Raw genomic sequence first — 23,828 nt, 5'->3', positions numbered from 1 at the left:
GGAGCACTGTCTTTGGAAATAGGAGTTACTTGTCAGGGACAGGTGCCTCTGATTTATCTTTCTGGAAACAGGAATTATTCAATGGCTTGCTGCTATGATAACAAGATATAAAGCAAATAAATACAACCAACAATACCATTGTGACTTGCAGTTTTTAGAAAAGTGTTTCAGAAGCCTTTAAAGATTCATAGCTTCTGTTTGCTGTTCTCTCACACAACTCTTAAACTGTTTTTACAATTCTTTGAGGAATGTAACCAAAAAATGAAGTTAAAGAATTAAATGGAGGAAAAAAATCCATTTGTTCCTTCCCTAAGGGAAGAAAAAATATCACACATTAACCTGTGTGTGATGAATAAAGTTCCTATTGTTGCAGTCTGCTTTGTGTAGGGAATGGCAGGGTGCACCACTGAGTTAGCTAAGAGATGGCTGTAAGAAAGAAACTTGTCATAAAGTAGCACAACACCTGAGAGAGATCAATGTAGGAGTGTTCATTAAACTAAGACAAGAGGTATTGATCTGCAGGAGGGGAGAAGAGCCGCGGGGGACTTTTCAATGGTGTGGAGGCCAGAGAGAGAAACAGAGATGAGTGAACTAAACTGTGTTTTTATTCTATTTTCTTAATCCAAAGTAGAGTTTGCAATGCAACTAATAGAATGCATAAAAAAAAAGAAATGGAATGCCAGAAAAACAGCAGGACTTAAGTAGTTCATAAAGTAGGGAGAGATGGCAGAGATGCACACTAAAACATCCAGGCAGCTGAAGAAGATGTATTTTTAAGGGTTTCATCTAAAATGTGAGCCTGTTTCCACCAGTGTTTTGGAAGATTTCATTTGGACAGTGTTAGTACTTAAAGTAGGTTCTTAATTGCATAGCCAAGACATTTAGGAAGTAAACCAACACTATTTATGAATCTTTGACACTGGGTGGTGGCCGGGGGGAGGAAGGGGAACCAGCACAATTAGTAAAAGATAACTGCATTTTGAACCTGAGAATAGTCCATGGGCTAGGAACTCACTCTTACGAATATTCATTGGTATTCACCTACTAGCAAAAATAGTTGAATTTTTACTGCTCCCTACCCTTTAATAATACTAATTATAAGCAGTACTAAATTCTACTACCTAGCAGAAAACTGAAATAATGGTTTAATTGATAGAGAAAAGATAAAATTCCCAGCCTAGTATCATGGAGGTATAGTCATTCATTCATTTACGCAATAAATGCACGCTGCCCACCTTATTCTAAACACTCTGCTAAGTCTGGGTTTTAACTCAAATACAAACCTTACTGTGTTCCAGGTTCAGCCATATGGGTAAAGATATCCTCTTTTCATCCAACAAATAGTTTTTGTGTATCAACATTAAGTCAAGGACAGTTCTAGACATGAGGGATATAGCAGTAAACCAAAACGTTCTGCTCTACTGAGACTTAATATTCTAGGAAGGAAAGGGAAGCACAAATAAGAGAACTGGTAACAGCATACACAGAAATTGGGGGAAACTTTACCCTGGAAGAGATGCTTGAGTTAGGTCTGCTGAGTTGTCCATCTCTAAGTGGAAAGGGCCCAGAGATAAGTATATGCATGGATGGAAGGCTGAAAGAGCATGGGCGCATTTGGAAAAGAGCAAATTGTTTGGGATGAGTGTGGTGTACAGGAAGGAAGTGTGTAACAGGAGACCAGGAAGGTTAACCAAGATTATATTTTAAATTTGTCACAATTTACAGTCCACTGCATGTTTTAAAGCCAAAAATGAAGCATGATCAGTTCTATTTTCAATAGCATGTGGATGGAATTTCAGAGTGAAAATCAAAGCAGTGAGCATTTTCAGAAAGAAGTACAATAGTTCATATGAAAGAACATTAGGACACAAGGCAAGATTCAGGTGGGGAGGATACAGAGAAAATAATCCTCTAAAAACGGAATACATAATGTACAACCTGGAGCAGATGTCATAGGCCTGGGCTGAAACAAAGGCAGCAGAAATCCTGCCAAAAATGTCAGAAATAAAGCGTATGTGTGTCAGACACCAACACAAACAACAATATAAAAAGTCCCCAGAAGTGGTCATTGAATTTTGTTTAAGACTTAGAATATAGATAAGACTCAGAGTATATAGATATTTAAAATATTACTTAAATACTGTTATTTTATCATCTGAAATATTCCTTATAGCTATCAAACAAGCCTGAGATAATCTAATAAGATATCAGTAGCAGGAGAGGCAGGGAGGAGAAAAGAAAAGAAAGAAAAAGAAGAGACAGTGAACAACTACATGGAAATCTAGAAGTGATTCTCAAATCTCACAATGATACACTTATATACTCTCGCAATTGCATCATATCAACATCGTTCTAAACAACCCATTCATTTTCCTGGTCTGCTTAACTTTATTACTCTCCATTCCTCAAACCTCCAACATTTCTTCCATGTATTTACTTTACAATGATAAATTTGCTTCCTATTTCACTGAAAAAAAAAACACACACACACACAAAAAAAAAAAAAACAACAAAATGATGGCAGTTACTCAAGCACCTAGAAATATTCTATTAACTCTCATTGAAAGAGCTTTCTCTTGACCCCACATCTCCTCATAGCTTCTCCCCCATTTTCTGGAATTCAGACCATATTCTTCCTGTGGCTCCCCACCTAACTCAGAGTAAATTTCAAAGCCATCTCATCAGCCGTTTATGTGACCACATCACCTACCACTAGCCCCCTATCACCTACCACTGGCCCCTGCCTCTTTCCACAAAACCTCAGTGGTTACCTCGCTGTTCTACAAAACATACCAGGTAATCTCTCAACTCAAAGAATTACCCTTGCTCCAACCTCTGCCTAGAAGTCTCTTCCCTCAGATATTTTGATAATTCCTTCTTAGAATCTTTACTCCAACATTACTGTCTCAGGAAACCTTCCTTGATAACTCCGCTTAAAATTGCAACACATCCCATAAGTATTTCCTATCCCCCTCACTGTCTTATTTTACCCATAATAGTTGTCTTCTGATATACTATACAACTTACCAGTTTCATTTCTTTTCTCTGACTACTCGCCAGAATGCCACCTTACTGAGGACAGAAATTGTTAAAGTTGTTCATTATTAAATATATAGGACAAAGATCCACTTCTCATGCTTAGAAGGCATTTTATAAACAGTCATTGAATAGATAAATTATAAATATGTTAGCATTTAGTATAAAATATTATCCGGCTGAGTACCAGAATCAAAAACTAGAGTAGGAAGGAGAAAGGGTGAAAAGGAGTTTCACTCTCTCAAAGAAACAGTGGATAAGAAGAAGACCTGAACCATCTGGACGCTGTTAGCATTGGAAGGAAAGCTATGCTGCCTCCTCAAATACTCAGCCCTATCTGTGGACAATAGATGTATTTCTAGTAAAGTGTTCATTGTGAAACATTATTTAGATAACTTAATTGTTTTTTAATTTATTTTCTCATCAAACATTGGCCTGTTTTGTAAAATTTTACAGTTTTATAAGATGAAGAACAGAAAGGCTAAATATCTTACCCAGAATTTTATAAGTTTTATAAGATGAAGAACAGAAAGGCTAAATATCTTACCCAGAATCCCAAAGTAAGTTCATGACTGGGCCAGAAAATTGAATTATGACTTTTACATTTCTAGACACTTTTAAATCATTAAATGCTACTTTATAAGACAAATAGATTTAAAAAAAATATGTACAGCCTGTCTGGCTTGGCTCAGTAGTTGAGCACTGACCTATGAACCAGGAGGTCACGGTTCATTCACCTGTCAGGGCACATGCCCAGGTTGTGGGCTCAATTCCCAGTAGAGGTCATGCAGGAGGCAGCCAATCAGTGATTCTCTCTCATCATTGATGTTTCTATACCTCTCTCCCTCTCCCTTTCTCTCTCTGTAATCAATGAAAACATATTTTGTAGTCATATAGCATTTTGTAGTTGTATAGCATATTCCTTAAGAATAATGGCATAATGTTTTTTTTATATTATTACTTATGTACTGTAACTCACAGCCAGGAAAAATACTGATAGCTAGGCTATAAGAAGAATCTGTTTTCATGCCAAATGATAGCCGTTTACAAAGATGGATTCACATATAACATATGGCCCGAGTCCTATTGATTTTGCTTATGACTATTAAGTTTCTAACATGTTAGATGATGTTAAAACATCGTGTTTCTGTTTGTGCTAGCTTAGTTGTTCCCATTAACATTAAGAGGAGTTCCAGAATGCATTCAGAGAATATGTAGTATTTCATAGAATTTTATTACCAATTATGTTATAGCCACTTAGGATATTTGTAGTCATATTTACTAAGATGTTACATGAGCATGTTTTCCCTAAGAAAATTTCCAAGTGATCATCAAAGAACTGTGGCATATTTTAAATAGAATTACTATTGTGACATGATTAACTTTTTATTCTCAGGGGGTTAAAAGCATCATCAGTCATTTCTTTTGCATTTAGACCAGGATATCATTACTATATATCACCTAAATGAAGGCTAAGGAGCAGCACAATAAGATGTAAATACCCCTCCTTTTATGGCTCACCCGTCTTTAAAATGTATACCCAAGAGGCTGTCAAATAACCTGGGGATAATAATGGCTCCCATGTCTACCAATTCATTATTGAGGTTTTTATAGAAGGCATCTTTGTAGTCTTAAAATTAGGCCTTTAGTAGCAGAGGTTCTCTTTGCACTTTTGTGTACAGATTGTATAAATGCTGCAGTCCTACCTTCACAGTGGTTAAGGAAACAGTGCAAATGTAAAATGACAAAGCTAGAGGCAACCTAATCAGTGGCTTTTTTGTCTGATTTTCCTTCCTGCAGAGCATAAAAAGTGGGGCTCTCAGGTACATGTAGGTTGTGAAAGTAATTTCCTCTTATTTCCTGGAAAGTTCAAATTATTTTCCATCCATTCTGCCTTCTCTAGTGTCAAAAGTAGGGGAAACATAACCTTCACTTTCTAATTATTTTTATTCTGACTCATACTCTCTACTCTCTATTGGAATCATAATTCACCAGGCCAGTAAGTATGTTACTTTTTGACTTTTATATCTTCTTTTTGACTTGTTTCTTAATATTTTTTTGGTTTTCATTGAGGTCAAAAAGGAAGAATCAATAAAACCTGCAACAAATAAGCCATAAAGAAGCACACTGCACTATTTATTGGACTAGTCTTATTCCAACACAGCATATCGGCTGAATGTTAAAAGTGTTATATTGTCTGAAACAGAACAAAGTGAGTTACTAACAGACTCATTTATCCTTCAAAGAAACTATGTGCTTTCGTGTATGTGTGTGTGTGTAGCCAATGGACTATCAATTTCAAATATTTTAGGTTTTATAAACATTGATTATTTTAATTAAGACATACTACTACCAGCCCTCTCATTTGTTTTGGAGACTGTATTCTGGCAAAAGTTTACCAAACTGAGTAATAAACCAGGAATAACATATAATTTTATATCTTTTCCAATTCTCTTTGATTAAAAGCTGAAACAAAATAAAATCTTTTAGCTTATGCTTACTGCTACCAATAAAAATGTTTTCCTTTACATGTTCTGAACAAAGATTTGTGTTTCTATGGTGTGGTAGTTTCTGTTTGAGGATTCCTCCATTCTCCATGATGAGGATAAAAAAAAAACAAAAATGTTATCTTGTGTCTCCAATCTAGTAAACTTTCTTGTTTGCCTTGAGACCTAAAAAGAGCTATTTCCTCCTCATTAATTCATTCATTTTATGCCATTCATTTTTTTCAATGGACATTTATTGGATGCCTACTTACGGCATTAGAGTCAAGTTTACATATAGTTTCATGAGAAAAAGTAACACATAAATACAATGCACTGTGATAAACACCATGAGATAGATATGAATAGGTGTCATGTGGAAACAAAGCAATGAAAAAATTCTGCCTGGGGAAATTAAGGACAGAATATGTGTGGTAATATGTGTTGAATTTTGAGAGAGATAGAGATTTCATAGGCTGCTTGTTCTGTGTCACATGTGGTACTGATATTCCTTTCTACTTCAAGGTTCCCTGGAGGCCTTCAAGAACATAACTTCTAACAAAACTACAGACTGACCTATGTGGGTGGAAGGTAAGGTAGATAGAAGGGTATGGCAGGAAATACACTCACCAAGAACTAAGGAAACCAACTATTAAGGAAAGTATATGCCATTTGAAAGGTTTTGGACTTTACTATTCTAGTATTGAAAAGTTTATTAATAAAAGTGGAATTGTGGATTAAGTTGGAATTGTTAAAAGAGTACCTTTATGACATTATGCCAGGTGAACCTGTTAGGAGGTCCTCCAGACACATTTTTTTTTTCAGGATGAGGATAAGCATTAACCCAATGGAATGATTCTAATAGTGGCATTAGGTGGAGTTATTTTAGAAAAAGATAATCATGGTGACCTAAAAATGTGAATTAAATTAGATAATCCATAGAGTATTGGAATTGAGGGGGACTGTGTCAATTACTTATGTTCACTCTGCCTTATAGCCCCAAAAGAGTTTTTATAGTGGCTTGGAGAAATATATACAGTACACTTCAATAAGATTGTAAAATATAAAGGAATCAAAGTAAAGAATAAAGGAAGGTCAAACTGTAGAGTAAATAGGAGGAAATAAGTCAGGTATATCCAGGCAATAAAACTAGGCAAATTTTTTTCAGTATGTTTAATTTAAACAAATTTCATTGTTCAAATTTTCAAGAACAAACTATTAAAAATAAATCTGTTTAAACTCAGTATATTTAAAAACAAATATAAAGATATGGGGAGCAAAATAAATAAGGAGAAGTTCAGGATAGATAATAATGAAGTGGAAAGAAAAAAGTAAAATACTTAAGCACTAATGTGGTACAGGCACTATTATAGGAACATGCGGATGATTCTTACCATCCTTACATGCCTTTGATTCATCCTCTACATTTCTGTCCATGGCTATATTATGGTGGTGTTAAGTATGGACAATTTTTTCTTACATATTGTCTGTAATATGTTTATATTAAACTCACTAAGGAGTAAATTCACAAAGCAGTACTTAAATTCATATTAATTATAGTTCATTCTTAATGAAATATTAAATTCTTAAATGCCAAATTTGGAAGAGATTATAATCAGAGTCTCATATATTACTTTTAAACCTGAGAAATCAGAATCCAATTGTGAAAAATGATGTGTGCAAAGCCTACTGTTAGTGCCAAGCTTACCAAAACTGAAGCTGTAGTCTAAGCACTAAGTATAAACTGACTACAATTGGATTCTTCTGGCTTTAGTAAGAGTAGCAGTTTTTGCCTACTATGATTTTTTTGCTTGAAATTCAAATATATATAAATGGATGATTGTATACTGCTTCATCGATTTAAAGTTTGAAAAATACTCATGTTGAGCATAGTTTGAAAAAGCAGAAACACTGGTTTAGGAATATAATCTATTAATAATAATAAAAGCATAATATGCTAATTAGACAAGACAGCCAAAGGACCTTCCGGACAAAGCCGGGCTGCGAGGGCTGAGCCCCCTTGCACAAATTTTGTGCGTCAGGCCTCTAGTGGTATGATAAATAAAATAGAAAAGAACAAGAATAAAAGAGTTTCTAATAAAACTTGGAAGAGATGGGAAAACTAAAGAAACCTAAACTGATACCCTTAGGCCTCCCTTCCCATTTTAAGAAAGAGATCACTGGAATGCATGTAAGTCAGCTTGTGAAATGTGCTTTGATATGACTTAGCATGAGCAAAATGAAGGCTATCATTGAAGAGCAGGGAGAAATGCCAGTGTAGCTATGAACAGTAGATTATCCATCATTTTCTAACTAAAAAGCCTGTATTACTGTCAGACCAGTTAACAAGGGTCAAACATTAAGAAGGCATCAGATATTTGAATATAGAATCATTCACCATATCCCAAATTCCTCTTACTAAGCATTTAAGGCATTCTGCAACAAGGTAAACACTTATTAAAGCTGTATTATTGGTCCTATAACATTTCTATCAAGAAGAGAATGGTGATAAACTAGCCAATATATGTTGGTATTATTATAAGATACAAAAATGTAGTCGCTATTTTTTATGGGCTGTGTTTGTTGTTTTATTTTTTGTGAAAGCAGAACATTTGTTTTTAGGATTGTAATAGGTGCTCTAGAAACCTGCGCTATCCGTCTTTCCCACTCCGCTTTACCCATGCACCCCACAGTAAAATTGAACACTAAAAGTGGTTCTTACAATGCAAATGAACAGTGTTAATGAGAACTCAAAGCTAATCCTTCATTTTTTGGATGAGATGTTAAGGATATAATGATCGTTGCCTTTCTTACACTCCTCACCTATTTCAAGTCTTGTTCTTTTGAAAAACATGCATCTCCTGAATTCTTCTTATGACTTCTGAGTAAAGGAATAGGTGATCAAACTGAACAAATGAGCATCTTTCTCTCCTGTCAAATAATAACTGATGAATAAATTAAGTATATTCAGGTGCCTGTTAAGATGAAGTCAGTATTCAAATGGATACCTTCAGCCAAATTTTATTTTTGATGCAGAGTTCTAAATTTACATTAGAAATATCTACCAGAAAATCAACAAGAAATCAAAAGGGACCATCACGCATGAGTGCTGGGTTACAGTGCCTAGATTCCAGAACATTTAAGAATAGGACTAAGGACCATTGGAAAAATGGTAATAAAAGTAATAAGAGAAATTATTCCTGTGCCAACTATACCACTATTTTATTATAATAGTTTATAGTTTGTTCTGCTTTCTTGAAATTTTGCTGATTTTCATATTTTTAGCCACTGGAGAGCAAGGGGAGTCCACAAATCAATCGGTGCATTCAAACTCTGCAATCAGTCAGTAAGATCACACTCCTAAAACATGCTTCAACTTTGCAAAGGAGGGAATGTCATAGTGCATGTCCCTGTGGCTAGCATAAAGTAGAAGAATTGGTTTATCATTTTTTTTCTGAGAATTTCCACTTTGATGATGGCTGTAGAAACAGTAATAGAGTATATGAACTTTAAATTTAAGTTTCTATTCAGACTTACTAACTTTCAAAACTGAATGGGTCTTGAAAATCATCTCGTAACTAATTCATCTTCATTGTACAGAAGACAGGGTTACACATTTGAATTTCTATTTCCATTTTTTCTTAGTATAAAGTTAAAGAAAATGGGCACTCTTGCTGAGAGAAATCTTAATTTAAATGACACTTCTTTAGTTTCAAAAGCAGTGTCAGGTAACCACTTATTCATTTTTAAGAAGTGGTAACTATTGAGCATTAAAGAGCACTTTGAATATGACAGACTCTAAAATAAATAAGCAAGTAAGCAATGCTTATCTCTCTTCTTAACACAGGAAACAGAACCAAGGTACAAAAAAGGCATTTTTGCAAGTAGATTCTGTAAATCCATAGTGAATATGCTTTCTACCTTTTAATATTTTCATTTAATAGAAGCAGAAAAAGTTCTGTACACTTTTTCTTTGCATGAATGGTTTCTTGTCCTAAGTGTCTGTATTTCAAATCTTCATTTTACTTCCCCTTACCTTATTGCTAGCGTGTGTAATTAAAGATATTGCTATGGAATCTCAGAGAAGTGTGGATTTTCTATTGTTAACAGGGGAGATTTTAGTAATCATAGACCAAAGAGCTGTAACTTATTTTCAATCTAAGAGAAAATATTGTGTCATAAAAAGGGGTGTTCTCTTAAGGCTTTAACGTACAGCAATTAGCATCTACCTAATATACTTAATGGTTTAAGTGTTAACAACCCTTTCAAAGTGAACAAGATTTTTGTCCCACAAAAAATATCTCTTTATTTTATAACCTAACCAACATTTGAGTGCATTTTATGGTAGAATTTTAGTCACACTATGAAACTAATTAATAGAATTTTAAATGGATATTCTGGAATAGCGTTTTATATATATATATATATATATATATATATATATATATATATATATATATATATATATATGAAGTGATGTGAAACCAGCGCCCACTCTTGGTTTCTGATGCCATTGTCCATTGAAGAGTCATCTCTCCTTTGAGAAATGACTGATTCTAGGACTGAGACAGGGATTATGCAAGATGAGACTCAAGCATTTTGTGGCGCCAGCAAGTAAGGCAGTGGTCAGAAACAAGAATGAAAGTGTGTCAAAAAACACAAGAGCCAACTGAAAGATCTTCTAGTGGTCCAAGATAGAACCATTTGAGCAACAAAATAATTAACAGATTACTATGTTATACTTAAAGTATATTTTCAAAAGGATAGAGATATAAAATTAAAATGCATGTTGGCATACAGATGTGATTAAATAAATAAAGAAAGAAAGAAAGAAAGAACAGAAAAATCTCCTGTGTAGGAAACTTTCAAGGAAGTAAGCATAACCCCACCACCACCACCACCACCACTCCTTAAATGTGGGCTACACGGTGACTTGCTTCCAAAGAATGCAGTTTGGAAATGGGGAAAAGTTACTTCCGAGTTGAGAAACCTGGCAAGCACTGCTGTTACCCAGGTAATCGTGGTTAACAGCAATAGTACTGATTCATATTGATAGTATGTACCCTTAAGAGCATGTGAAAAAATAGCCTTCATCTCTGCAATCTTCTTCCTAAAAACCCACATCCTTAGTCTAATCAAGAAAAAAAAAAAAATGAGACAAGCCCAGTTTGAAGGCTATCCTTCAAAATACCTGATCCATATTCTTCAAAAACTGTCAAAATTATCACAGGAAAGTCTGAGAAGTTATATCAGCCAAACAAAGTCTTAAAAGATGTTGATGAGTAAATGTAATGTGCTATCTTGGATGGCATCCTGGAACAGAAAAAAATCCATTAAGAAAAAACTACTGAAATCTGGAAGTGTGAGTTTTAGTCTATAATAATTTATCAATATTAGTTCATTAGTTGAGACAAAAGAACCAGAGTAATGTAAGATGTTAGCAATAGGGGGACTGGTTGGGTACATGTAGTATCTTGCAACTTTTTTGTAAATCTAAAACAACTATCAAATAAAAAGTTTGGTTTTTTTTTTTTTTTGAATTCACACTAAATGTTCATAAAATTGTACAATGGAGACATTTTTATGTGGAAGCATATAAAATTGTTTAGAAAACATTTCCTCAACCAGCCCTATCATCTGTTTCTTACAGATGAAGCTAGAGAATATTTTTATACAATTTATATAGACTCTTTCATTCACCAAGCATTTAAGCATCTAATCTCTATCTTAACTATTTCCACTGCTGAGCATAATAATGATAAGAAAAAGAACATCTGATATTTAGTTAGTAAAATGCTGTTTTTCATTCATTATCTTAATCATGACAACAAAATAATAATTTTGCATATGGGAAGCACAAAAAATCTACAAAAAAAATGTTTTTGACTCTCAGTGTTTTGAGAGGGATGATGGGTCTAATGGAATCAGCAACTGAGGTGCAGTAAACCTGGGACTGTAATTCCAAGCATGTGGGTTAAGTCCAGGTCTTTTTGCCTCAGTGATTATAGCTGCAGATGCTCTCATTTTTCCTGCAGGGGAAGATAAAAAGGTATGACAGAATCAAGGCTTAAATCACATAAATTTAAGCTTATATTTTCTGGTGAAAATATATGATTTTTCTTTATATCAACAGGATGGGTTGCTTTTTAAAGTTTAATCAGATAGGAGTCTGCCCAGGATGTTTATAAAATACCTAACTACAGTTAATGATTATCAGTGCATGTAAAGACAATTTCTTTGAATGTGCTCTGTTCATTTGTAAAGCCTAGAAAACTTTTTTTAATTAAAAAATCCAAATAATGGAAAATAAGTCTGGCGTTAATCCAAGGGACCTCAAAATATTGCCATAATTATCATAGAAGACTTTGGAGGCTCATACAAATTTGAGCACCAATAAGTGTGCCCATTGTATGTAAATTTTATCAGATTTTTTCTGTTAAAGAATATTTAAATAATTTTAGGTCATGTAGTGATAATAGCAGCTTTATAAACAAACATTATTTTAGGCAGCTGCAATAGACTTTCTAGAATAAAATTATATTTTGTTTCCCAAGAGAGGAATAGTTTCTGTGTAGCCTAACAGAGTATTTCTGTGTAGCCTAACAGAGACTAAGGAGAGAATCAAATGATGTATCTGAAATGACTGTGTAAATTGGAAAACATCATAAATGTATATTTTATTGTACTTTTTTGTTCTAGGTGTATACAATAAAAGGTGCACTATTTTTATTTTCCATTGTTGTTAAAGGCATATTCACTTTCTATGTGTTGTGACAAGTGAATGATGCTATTTGCAATAAATGCACAAATATGATTTCCCAGCTGATTTGCAGCATGTTAAACTTTTTTCTTGAATTAAAATACATGTATAGAACAGTTCACATATTATAACTCCATAAGTTTAACATTTTTATGAAACTCAGTACACCCATGTGATGAGCCTATACCAAGCTTGATTATATTACCAGCAATCAGAACTCCCTTTAATGCCTTCTGCAGTCACTATCCACCATGAATAACCATTATCTTTAGTCTTAACAGCATAGGATAGGTGTTTTTTTTCCACTGTGTACTTTATTTGATTGGACTTTTTCATTTGCAGTCTTTTTTCTAAATATATTTTTATTGATTTCAGAGAGGAAGAGAGAAGGAGAGAGAGAGAGAAACATCAATGATGAGAGAATCATTGATCGGCTACCTCCTGCACACCCCCTACTCGGGATCGAGCCTGCATCCCGGGCCTGTGCCCTTGACCAGAATCAAACCTGGGACCCTTCAGTCCCCAGACAGATGCTATATGCACTGAGCCAAACCAGCTAGGGCTCCATGTGCAGTCTTTTGTATCTGGCTTCTCTCACTCTATGCTTAGGTCTGTGTGATTCATCCATATATTTAGTACAGTGAAGTCTGTTCATTCTCATCGCAGTATAGTATTCCATTGTGTGAGTGTATTACAGTATACTCATCCAGTCCTATCTTGACAGGTATTTGGGTAGTTTTCAGTTTGGAACTAATACAAATATCGCTGTGCCAAACATGGCATTACACGGTTTGGGGTGAATATATGTACACGTTTCTGTTGTGTTTCAAGGCCTTAGATTATAAACATGACCTACTTTAACAGATATTACTGCCACCTTTCGACAAATAGAAATTCTCTTGAATATCACCAAATACTTATATTTAAAAACAAAACAGAAATAAACCCTATACCAAAAGCAAGCAAGCAAACCTGGGTAGCCTCTATATTCCAAAGTCTTGAGTATCAAGTATGAACTATATCTGTGAAAAGAAAGCATCTGAATAAAATATTTTCAGTTATTTTTATATCAAAAAGTTGTATTGGAGACTACTTTTCAAATGATTGACTTTCAAGAAAGGCATTTTTAATAATGCAGGTAATGTATTTTAAATTTTGACTTTGTGAATAATGGAAAGAGTGCTTATTGGGGCATGCAGCAGCTTTCAGAATGCCCTGTCACCATATAACATGTCAGAATAACAGATGGCACTCTCTGTAAAGAAAATTAATTTAAATAAGTCAGGTAAAAACCCACCGTTCTTGAAAGGAAAGATATTTTGTATAAGAAGTTCATCTTATTTATTGCCTACCAGGACAGGTAATGTATTCACGTTTTCCAACCGATCCCTCTGTGATAAAACAGACTTCAAAAACTTATCATGAGTGCTACCCCTTTTCAAGTCCCCTGCACTTCATGTGTTCTTTGTTATACTCATCACTTAATTATAGAATTCTGTGTTTCTAATGAACAAAATTGGCTTTCTTTTTCTTTGCTATACCATCCACGGTAAACCTTCAATTTTAAGCAATAACAGAAGCCTTGAAAAAATATGGAGATATTATTTTTTAAGATTTTTAAATAAGTGATATGTTACCTATAAGTGGTGCCTCTCTGTTCCAACTGTATTTTCATAAATAGAGAATGTATTATTTTCTTAACATTTTATTTTATAAAATTTTTTATTTTCAATGACAAATATTGAAGCATGCAATGCTTCTCCTTACAGCATAGACTTACAAAAAGCAACATTTATCTGCATCATCTAAATAAGTATTTCACAAGCACAGTCAGAATTTATTGACCTTGAAAACACTGAATAAATCTTTCTACCTACAGACATTATATAAGAACATACCCACTGATGGTTTAAATATGTGGAAAGTTACCAACATTAGAGTTTGGAGCTGTATTTGTATGTGTACTTAGATGTGTATATAAATCTGTATTCTTTCACAGAAATTTTAGTGCAGATAGATTATACATGTGCACATAATGGCTCAATAAATATGAATGTTATTAGTCATTAACTCAAGAAATATTTTCAATTTTCTATTATGTTCGATGCTCTGTGCTAAACACTTGAAGGATGACAAGGCTGAACACAACAAATAACATATGGCCTAGAAAGGGATGTAATATATGCACGGAAGTGAACATAAGTTACAAAATTTTAAAACCACTTTTACTTGTAACCAATAAGTTACAAAATTTTATGGATAGTATGTAATGTTTATTTAATTATATGCACATATGAAACCTTTCCACTTAAAGTGATATGGTCTCCTACTCCAGTAGACAAATATACTTGAGAAAATAAGGTCATAAAATTGTCTTTTAAAATGTGTACTTTTAGAGATAAAATTATTATCATTTTGGATAGCATAATTTATACTCAGAAAAATCAAAGAAACAAAACTGGATAAATAATCAGAAATATGGCTGGGAAAATGTATACATACGACAACAAATTAGATGATATGAATAGAAAGATATTTATTTATAATAAGTAAGATTAAAGAATCCCTACAAACCTTAAACAAAGTATGTAAAATGATCAATGTGAATCAAAATTTAAAAGACTAATAAAGAATAAAGTATACCCGGCCGGCATAGCTTAGTGGTTGAACATCAACCTATGAACTACGAGATCACGGTTCCATTCCCAGTCAGGACACATGCCTGGGTTTCAGGCTCCATTCTCTCTCATCATTGATGTTTCTAACTCTCTCTCTCCCTCTCCATTCCTCTCTGAAATCAATAAAAATATATTTATATAATAATACTACAAGAATAAACTGCATTTCACATACTCACAACTGTAAACCTACTTTTGCCCACACACTCCCGTATAGTACAATAGAAGATATTTTATGCTGATAATATATTTTTATTGATTTCAGAGAGGAAGGGAGAGGGAGAGGGAGGGGGAGAGAGAGAGAGGGAGAGAGAGAGAGAGAGAGAGAGAGAGAGAGAGAGAGAGAGAGAGAGAGAAACATCAATGATAAGAGAGAATCACTGATCGGCTGCACTGGGAATTGATCCCACAACCTGGACATATGCCCTTGACCGAAATTGAACCCAGGACCCTGCAGTCTGCAGGCCAATGCTCTATCCACTGAGCCAAAATAGCTGGGGCCCTGATATGTTTTTAAATGGCCTGGCAGTTTCTACTTCTGCTTCCTGCCTCTTTAGAATACTGGTTCTTGAGAAATTCCCTATTGGAAGAAAGTGCAACCATCATGAGACTACCATGCCTTAAAAAGAACAAACCAGGTAGAGTGGCCTTGGAAAATGAAATTCAGTGTGGAGAAAGAGAGGACAAGGAATACTATGGTGGGCATAATGTGTCTCCCTCAAATGTCATTCTCTAACCCCAGAACCTGTGAATATGTTACAATAGTCAGTGGTAGGGAAACTCCGCCCTGCATAAGGCCTGCAAAATCATTCGGTCTGGCCCTGCCAAGGCATTAGGGGTGAGTTAACTAAATGTTTGACCAAATATAGTAGGCTAATTTTTAAGTTGATAATTTTGTGTGGCCAGAGAATGTTATGAACATCCAAATGGCCCTGGGCAGAAGAAAGATTCCCATCCCTGCAAGAAGGGACTTTGCAGATGTGACTAAATGAGCAAATTATTCTAGATTATCTTATCTGGCCTCAGGTAATCAATAGGCTCTTAAAAGTGGAAGAGGAAAAGTGAGTCAGAGAAATGTAATAAGTGAAAAACAAACAAAAAACATAGTATATGGTTAAAGCTATATTGCCCTAGCTGGTTTGGCTCAGTTGATAGAGCATCCTCCTGTGGACTGAAGGGTCCTGGGTTTGGTTCCCGGCCAAGGGCACATGCCTGGGTTGCGGGCTCAGTCCCCAGTGGGGGGCGTGCAGGAGGCAGCCGATCAATGATTCCCTCTCATCATTGATGTTTCTATCTCTCTGGCCCTCTCCCTTCCTTTCTGAAGTCAATAAAAAAAATATTGAAAAATAAATATTTAAAGCTATAGGGAGACCCAATTTATTATTGCTGGCTTTGAAGATGGAAGAAAGGGACCATAAGCTAGGAACGTGAGCAGCCAATAGATTTGAGAATGGCCCTCACCCACAGTCAACAAGGAAGTAGGAACTTTAATCCTACAACCGAGGAAAAATTCTGAATTTTTGGTGGCTGAATTCAGTGGACAACTTGGTTTTAGCCTGGTGAGGCCTGTATCAAGCTTCTGGGCTACAGACTACAAATTAACAAAATTGTTTTTGTTTGAGCCACTAAGTTTGTGATAATTTACTATGGAAGCAATAGTAAACTAGCGTAAGTACCAAGCTACCAGACATTTGAATGAACCCTCCTGGCCATCCATCCCAATCAAGTCTTCAGATGACTCTAGCACTAGCTTTCTAGCTGCCATCTGTCTGCAACCTCCTAAAATATCTAATGAGAACTGCTGAGCTGAGCTGAGCCAACCACAAATACATAAGATAAGCCACACATTTTTGTTTTAAGCCACTAATTTAGAAAATTATTTTTATGGAGCAATAGAAAACTGAAAGAGAAATAATATAGGAACAAAGAACTGACAGAAGAAACACAAAATGGTCTTAAACTTGGAGACTAAGTTGCTTAACCCCATATGCACTAAGGAAAATGCAAGTGAAAAGTATATGGTACAGAGGACTTCCCATTTCAACTCTGACATGTGAAGAGCTAGGAAGTCTTTATGCTCATCTTTACAACAAAGAAAGACTGAACAAACTGGGAATAAATTATTTTATTGGACCCAATAGAGAACTAAAGTCACAAAGAAAACCAGTACCTCGAAATCTGGGAAGACAAACTCATGCAGACCCCGCCAAAATCTGCTTAACTGGGGCAGAAGCCACTGAAGCCATAAATCGATGAAAAGCCATAATTGATCATTTTAAAGTATTGCTGGAAGCATGAGGGTAAGAAATACCTGGGGTCCTCACCAGGTTCTCACTATGAAGACCTGAGAAAGATCGTATGGCTCTCACAAAGGGAGGAGGAAAATGATCATTACAAAATATGCTTTAAAACTTCTCTGTAACAAAGACCTATATTCCAAGGGAAAAGACTGTGAGAATTTACCTGAGTTGAGGGAAGGGTATTCCTCCCCCTCGATCCCCACTCTAGACTTTCTGTCTCAGATAAGTGGAGGGGGATCTTGATCAAGAATGGTTAGGAGTTCAAGGAAATACATTGGGAACACTGTAGCCAGGGAAAAGAGTAGAAAGCAATGGGGGGCAGAGAAACCTATGCCATTAAATAAATACATACAAAGGTCAGGAGAAGCCCCAAGACACAGGTGCACTAAAGTACTGAGAATTAATTGGGAAATTATAGACCGTTCTCTGACCTCCATACCTTACTACCACATCAACAGGGCGCTAGTGTTTAGGAGCACAGAGTCAGGAGAGGAGACATAAATAAAGACACAACAGGAATATGAAGCCTCATAACTTTGGCAGCATTAAACAGAGCTCACACCTAACTAGATTAACATGATACTTCATGATAAAGACCTATTTACCGCAGTTCCTACTACCTATTACATTTCTAGCTCTCAACAAAATATTACAGGATGTGACAAAACACAGGAAAAAAAACATAGTTTTAAGAGAGAAGCATGTGCCAGAACTAGACACAGATATAAGATAAATCTTAAAATTATCAGAGAATTGAATTTCACTGTGATTAATATGTTGATGGGAAAAGTAGGGAAAAGTAGGCAACATGCAAGAACAGATTGATAATGTAAAAAGAAAAACTCGAACAAAAAATCAAGAGAAAATACATCTTTTAATTTTTGAGTATTAATAACATCAGTAGTAGAGCCCTTCATTCCCATTTTATGTGCTATGATTAATTTTGGAGAAGGTAACTTTTGCAAAGGAAAATCATCAAAAACAATCTCCTTAAATGAATAGTAAACTTTGGAAAGAAAAATTTGACTTCTGGCTTAATCTCACATTCTTTGAAATTAAGGTTTCATTAGAGGTCAAAAATGCTATGGCATAATATTTAAAAAACAAAACAAAACAAATAAAACTCTAAAAGTAAACAAACAAAACTATTATTATATTCACATGTATATCAAAGGCCAAAAGTCTGTATCAGCAAGAAGAGGGGAAAAAATCAATGAGGTTTAGCTCTGTTTCTTTTCAGAAAATGCATAATAATGTAATTAAGTGAAGCTGAAAACTACAAGCTGTGTGTTTCCAGCAGTTCCACCTAGGTAGACAAGACTGTGTTTGCAGCAAAGTATTCTGTCATGTAAGGATATATTTAAAGACATCATAGCCTTGGGAATCAGTACATCACTGATTATAGAGGGAGAATATAGCTTGTTAAAGTCAAATGGCCCCAATTTTAGAAAAAATCTTTAGTTAGGTTGTTATTTAGATCAGATCATTATAACATAGGAAATAATGCATTCCATTTGATGTTATTTACATTTCCTATTCACAGAATCTTCATTCTGTGATTCCCAGTGAATATATTCTAACCATGGAAATTATTGAACAACCTTGAAGTAAGTATCATCCCCTACAGATATTAAATATGTCTTGGTATGTTACCATTTTCTACTTATTTTCAACAGAATCATTCCTTATTTTCTTGAATACTATTATAAATAATTGAAAATGAAAGCTTTATGAGATCCTCATACAAGTAATTTTAGGAAGAAGTGGAGCAATCTAAGAATTATTCAATGAACAGTAATCAATACCTTACCATCAGAAGATGGATTAAAGAAATAGTCAATATCTCATTAGTAAGTCCATTAAACTTCCATGTTGGATTTTTTTTTTAAGGAAGCTAAAACAATTAAAAGTGAATTCTAACAATTGCAAAATGAAGGGCTAATTTATAACAGAAACTAAATAGTCACTACTTCTGTTCTACCAAAAAGAACTTTTGCAAGTCAATCTTAACCATATTAACTACTCATTTATTAAGCTGTGTATATTGGCAGAGGTAATGTTGTGTTAGATTTTCTAAAATAAACACCTTTGTAAGGTGTTTATTTTAAATATAGATAGTAGTTATAAAACAGGCTTTTTAAATATCAAATTAACTATTGAAAAGTATAAAAATAAATATTTTCTTCTAATAACTTTAGATAAAAATAACAGCAATCTAAGAATAATGATTCTTGAATCATAAATTTTTAAACCAGAGACAAATTGGGATCTATTAGAATTTAATAATAACTGTGATTATCATAATGAACTGTCAGTTCAAAGAACTAATAAATGTTTCAACTATACTATGTGGAATGAGCACAGAACTCCAAATGAAGGAATTGGATTTAAGCCAGTTTTTGCTCACACTGACGAATGTATCCTTGGGCAAATCATTTAACCTTGTGAGATTCAATAAAGTTTTCATTATTTCTTTAAAAAATTTACACCTTGAAAATGCAACATGAAAGTCAAAGAAACCTTTGTGAATGGGAAAGGCTCAAATTTGTCTGGAGAGGTGGGACATTCTGTTTATGGTACCAGCCTGTTCCCTGCAGGCAGGGTCGGCAGGGAGGCCATGACTCTAGCAGTATTATGACTTCTATTTTAAATTAACTTCATAATCATAGTCTTGCTTTATTGGTCCCTGTGACAAATAGCCCATTCCCCTGTCAAAAAATGCCATCTGCGTTCTCTATGTAATAGACCATGTGGAAGAGATGGGAAGCCCAGCAGACAACATGGCTGGCCCCTTTCGGAGACCCCAGAGACTCTCATAAATATTGGAAAGGGGTAAATGGGGTCTGATCTTACCAGAGCTGGTAGAAGCACCAAAGCCACTGGAATTTAAGTAAATGGGTCTGTTCAGACTCACCCATAATAAGCATCAAGTTTCCTTAAGAGAACCATGTAACCACAAAGTTGAGTGAGAATCCTCTTCTACTCATATAACTCATGTTACCAGTTTGGACACTTGGGTGAAGAGAAGAATGTAGAATGAGAATCCTAAAGAAAAATATGATTACTTACATAACCCTTTCCTGGTTTGAATCAAGGTTTATTTAGACAATGTCTGTGTGAGAATTTACCTAAGAATTTCTACTGAAGAAGTCATCACTGTATACCATGAATTATATAGCATTAGTAACCAGTGCAAAAAGGCTGCCTGGCCCTAGCGGTTTAGCTCAGCAGATAGCCTGCGGACTGAAGGGTTCTGGGTTCGATTCCGGTCAAGGGCACATGCCCAGGTTGTGGGCTCAATTCCCACTAGTGGGTGTGCAGGAGGCAGCCGATCAATGTTTCTCTCTCATCATTGATGTTTTTATCTCTCCCTCTTCCTTCCTCTATGAAATCAATAAAGAAATATCTTTAAAAAAAAAAAAAAAAAAAGGCTGCCTAGGGCCTAAATATTCTGTGTTAGGATTCCTAGTCTTTATTTTTTTAAATGCTTTTTATTGTAAACTGTAATTGAAAAAAAATTAATGTTCTTATTTATTTTAGAGAGAGGAATAGAGAGATAGAAACATCTATGGATCGGCAGTGCCTCCTGCACGCCCCCTACTGGGGATTGAGCCTGAAACCCAGGCATGTGCCCAGTCCATCCAGTGACTTCTTGGTTCATGGGTTTATGCTCCATCACTGAGCCACAGCAACCTGGCAGAATTCCTAGCCTTTAAATCAAGACACTTTGCTTCTTACCCATTAGTTCTTTGGGTACATGTTAAATTGGTCTTCAAGACTTACAATTGGTATGATTAAGAAATGGCTTTTTTTAAAGTGACTGAAGTACATTGCACTATTTAAAAGTCCACTTAAAATTTAAAATCTATTTTTCATCCAACAAAAATTAATTTGAATTAACAGACTTTCTCAATCTATAAATACCCCAGATAATTTATGCTTAATGTACAAAAGTGATGTATACCTTAATGTGAATTATTCCAATCTCCTCATCAGATTGCCTAAAACTGGTGTTCTTTTATCATGTATGTTGCTCAAAAAAAAAACAAAAAAAAAACTTAAGTAGTGGAATAAAGAGTCTATGCCTTATTTATCTTTGTCTCCCTGGTGTTCCTGGCACATACTTATTTCTTTGAGAATTGTTCAGAAAATATATAAACCTTATTTAGGGGTGGGAATGGGTTTTGAGTGGATATCATCTGTACTGTGGAACATCTTAAGAACAGTATTATCTATGTGAGGCTTTGGATGACTATCAAGTCTGGAGATAGGATATGGTGAAGAAGAGAGTAAAGAATCAAGGATATATTTTACTTATTGGCATTTTTTTCTGACAGTGACAAACCTTTTATCTGTTGAAATGAATTTCTTGCTATTCTGAGGGTTGCTAACAACTACAAGGCTCTTATTAGCACATGCAGAAGTATTCACTTTTCTTTTTTTTTCAATTTTTTTATTAAGGTATTATATGTGTACATATCTTACCATTGCCACCCCCCAGAAGTATTCACTTTTCCAAGAATGATCCAAGAGTGACCTCTCCCAAAACTCCATGGAGACCAGCTACAATTAAGTTTTAGGCAATCAATATTGCTAGAGTGCCTGGTCCATTGTGCAACCACAAAGCTTGGACTTCAGTCCCTGACCATGACAGGGTAAGGTCAAGCAGATTATAACTCTTAGCAAAAGGTCTATAGACGCTTAGCAAAAAGACGTGAGTTTCTCTCCTGAAATCTTATGAATGGACCTTTTCGATCCCTGTGCACTGCCCAAAGATATGATGTATAATAGAGGTAACCATGCAACATTTACTGCTTCTTTCTTCATACGTTTCTCCAGAAAGCACTGTAAACACAGTTCCAGGCTCTGTATGTGTCTTGAATTATCTTATTCCCTTGTTTGTTTGATAAAGATGAAGCTCAATATTATAGAATTAAAATATGTATTTTAACTAAATAGTGTGTGCTGACTGGATCACTCTACCAGTAAGTTAAACCTATTTTATAATATTTAGTCAGTTATAGTACATTTAAAAAGTTTTTACTTAAAAATTAACAATACCCCTACGCAAAATTAAGTAGAGGTCAACTTATATTTCAAATCAACAAGTAAATAGTTAAGTGCTTGTGCCATATGTTTTCTCCTTTCCTTTTTTCTTTCTTTTTTTTAAATATATATATTTTTTATTGATTTCAGAGAGGAAGGGAGATGGAGAGAGAGATAGAAACACCAATGATGAGAGAGTATCATTGCTCAGCTGCCTCCTCCATACCCTACACTGGGGATAGAGCCCGCAACCCCGGCCTTTAACCTGACTGGGAATCAAACCGTGACCTCCAGGTTCATAGGTCGATACTCAACCTCTAAACCATGACAGCCGGGCCCCTTTTTCTTTCTTAACAGCAACTACTTTCAGTCAAATAATATAACAAAGGATAGCTTATTGTGTTTGCATACTTTTTGTATTTGATCTTAATTTAACATTACCCTTTATGAGAATCCAGGAGCTTGGATTCATGACTTTGGGTTTTAGCTGCAGTTACTGAGCAAATTTAACAAGCTGCTATTGGCAATCAAGGCTATGAGGCATGAATATACCCACTGAGGTTTTCTTCTCGATTTAATAAAAACAATTTAAAGAAAATTGAAAAGAGGAGATTTTGAGAGAGTGCGCAATTACCTGAAGCATTGTATATCAAGAATCAAAGCTCTATTAATTGGTTGATTTTCTATAATGTCTAAAGCTTATTTTCTGCGCGCGCGCACACACACACACACACACACACACACACACACACACAGTAAAGGTGAAAGAAAATGTGGTATCTTTATTACTAATTACAAGACCTGGTCATAAAATCCCATAATTGGATCACTGTCATACATTAATACTAAAATATTATCCACATCCTATGCTTATCATGATTTTAAAGCTTGAACTCAAAAGTTATAAATGCTTGCTGTTGCCTTAATATGGTTGTGGTAATAACAGAAAGTGAAACATTTCCTAGCCTGCATCATGGCCAATCTTAATTAAGGGAGGTGTCTAACATAAACTATAATTAACAGAATTTAAATTAATTACTTTTCATGAGTCATTGTTTATCCTGTTTTATTGTAATGACTTATTCATGAACTTTATAATTCAAATAGTAAACAAGTACAAAAGAAAGCAATTATCCCACAATTTTTCACTTACAGCTATTTAATAGTTAGATGGGTTCAAATATATGCATTTTTAAATTTTCAATCAATATTACCAACATACTTTCTTTTATTTTTTTTTCTAAATATATTTCTTTATTGATTTCAGAGAGGAAGGGAGAAAGAAGAGAGAAACATCAGTGAGGAGAGAATCATTGGTCGGCCACCTCCTGCATGTCCCCCACTGGGGATCAAACCTGCAACCCAGGCATGTGCCCTTGGCTGGAATCGAATCCAGGACCCATCAGTCCGCAGGCCAATGCTCTATCCACCGAGCCAAGTCGGCCAGGGCAACATACTTTCTTTTAAAACTAGGGGGATTACCTAGGGGCCTACGTTTCTGCACAAGCAAATATAAATACAAAAT

The 23,828-nt window shown here is 34.9% G+C and overlaps 1 long non-coding RNA gene across 1 annotated transcript in view; it reads left to right on the top strand.

The window, feature by feature from the left end:
- The first annotated feature begins 6,057 nt into the window (after window positions 1-6,057).
- The window catches only part of LOC129149319 (uncharacterized), a 77,337-nt gene continuing 59,566 nt past the window's right edge, over window positions 6,058-23,828 (top strand). Inside the window, exon 1 of the long non-coding RNA XR_008556235.1 lies at window positions 6,058-6,110. This is a non-coding gene — a long non-coding RNA (uncharacterized LOC129149319). The remainder of the gene's footprint in view (window positions 6,111-23,828) is intronic.

Source organism: Eptesicus fuscus, chromosome 6 (assembly GCF_027574615.1).
Source record: "Eptesicus fuscus isolate TK198812 chromosome 6, DD_ASM_mEF_20220401, whole genome shotgun sequence".
NCBI classification, from domain to species: domain Eukaryota; kingdom Metazoa; phylum Chordata; class Mammalia; order Chiroptera; family Vespertilionidae; genus Eptesicus; species Eptesicus fuscus.
The sequence above is the reverse complement of the archived record's forward strand: the minus strand, read 5'-3'. Positions and strand labels throughout refer to the sequence as shown.